The following is a 2,057-nucleotide window of genomic DNA, read 5'->3' on the forward strand; positions in this document are numbered from 1 at the left end:
TATAACTCCTTCAAATTCTTCTCTAACAATTTGGTGCCTTACCAGTTGTTGCATATGTTTAGCCTTGATATTACTTCATATTCTATGATACTTTTTAGCAGGATATAGTTTACTTCCTTATTCCTTTTAATACGATCCACTTTTTCCTTTGCTTTGCCTGAGTTAAGAACTGTGATCTCTGCTTTCTTTACTTCACCTGAAATCTAATATATTCTTCTCCAGCTTTTAACATTTATGATCTCTGGAGGTTGCAGTCGTGCGGCCCGGGTACTACGGCTGCACACTGTGGCCGAGGCTTCGGCCGCACGGTACCCGCCGGTGGTGGCCTCGCTGATGGTGAAAAGCAAGGCGGCCCGGCAGCGTCGGGTAGAGCGGTGGCATCGGGAGGCACACGACGCGCCCTCCATGGAGGTGAAGCTGCGCGTGCTCACGAAGCTGCAGCGCCTCAAGTAAGTCTGTTCCCGCAGACCTTCGCCCTTCACGCCGACCGATGGTACCAGAGCTTCACCAAGACAGGGTACCTGAGTGGCCTGCCTCTGCCCCCGCCCCCCGGCCCTGGCGAGCCCGGCGGCCCGGCCGACTTGGCCCCACTGCACTCGGCTGTGTAAGACTGCCTCTTGCAGGAGCACTTCCACCTGAAGCGCAAGCAGCGGGCCCCGCTTTACCTGGAGCAGGAGTTCGTGGCCTTGCCCTTCCTCCATCAGCTCGCGGCCTCCCTGACCAGGCTGCTGACCCCCCACAACCCAAGCCTGGCTGCTGCAGCCCTGGAGTAGATAGAGGGAAGAACCTGGAGTCAGGAAGACTTGAGTTCAAATCCTTACCCAGACACTAGCTGTGGAACGCCGGGCATCCCAATGTGAGGATCAAAGGACAGTTTTAAAGTGATAAACATTTTGAGCGCCTGGCACACAATTTTAGACGTCCAGTTAACTTTTATTGGTGGCGTGGTGAAGAAATTATTCCAAAAGGTCATCGTCGAGGTAGAATTGATGCATTACGATACCAGATAAATGATAAACCACACAGCCATATTCTTATGCCGAAACAGCTTTGAGAGTTTGTGCCTTTGGATTACTCTGTACCAATAGAAATTCCTGTTCTGAATTGTAAACCAGACAAACTTCCGTTATTCAAACGACAGTATGAAAATAACATATTTATAGGGACAAGATTAGCAGATCCATGCTGTTATGGCCACATGCAATTCCATTTGTTACCTGACAAAATAAAAAGGGAGAAGCTCTTGAAGGACAATCGTGCTGATCAAATAGAAGTCGGTTATCGAGCCAATGGCATTGCTAGTCTTTTTGCTTGGACTGGTGCACAGGCTATGTATCAGGGATTCTGGAGTGAAGCTGATGTTACCCGTCCATTTGTCTCCCAGGGTGTGGTCACAGATGGAAAATATTTTGCCTTCTTTTGTTATCAATTAAATACTTTGGCACTTACTGCACAGGCCAATCAAAATAACCCTCGTAAGAGTATATGTTGGGGGACAGAGAGCAGGCCTCTCTTTGAAGTTATTGAAGATGGTGATGTTAAAGGCTTCAATGATGAACTTTTGCTTCGTTTGGTTCAGTTTCTAATGAACAGACCAGAAGAAAACAGATCACAACTATTATAAAGACTTTCGGAATACTTAGACTTCACTGAATGTAAAATAAATCAATTATGATTTGATATAATAATGTAAAGACCTGGAATAAATTTTAGAAATATTAAAAAAAAACATTTATGATCTATGTATCTCTCTGTTCTTTCTTGTAAACAGCATATTGTAAGACTATAGTTTTTAATCCAGTCTGCTATCTGATTCCATATTATTGTCTAGGTGCCAGTGAATAGAGCACTGGCCCTCGAGTCAGAAGGACCTGAGTTCAAGTTGGGCCTCAGACACTTAACATTTACTAGTCATGTGACCCCAGTTGCCCTGCCTCTCACCATCAACAAAGCAAAATAATTAAAACAAAAACAAGATTATTGGAAAGTTCATCCCATTCATGTTCACAGTTATAATTATTAACTGAACCTTTCTCTTCATACTATCCCCTCCCTAT

The 2,057-nt window shown here is 45.1% G+C and overlaps 1 pseudogene; it reads left to right on the forward strand.

Moving 5' to 3' along the window:
- Positions 1 to 234: 234 nt before the first annotated feature.
- On the forward strand, positions 235 to 1,729 carry LOC138145713 (large ribosomal subunit protein mL65-like; annotated as a pseudogene).
- Positions 1,730 to 2,057: the final 328 nt, after the last annotated feature.

Source organism: Petaurus breviceps, unplaced genomic scaffold (genome assembly GCF_028583685.1).
Source record: "Petaurus breviceps papuanus isolate PSGF00001 unplaced genomic scaffold, PetGlider_PUasm1.0 90743, whole genome shotgun sequence".
NCBI classification, from domain to species: Eukaryota; Metazoa; Chordata; class Mammalia; order Diprotodontia; family Petauridae; genus Petaurus; species Petaurus breviceps.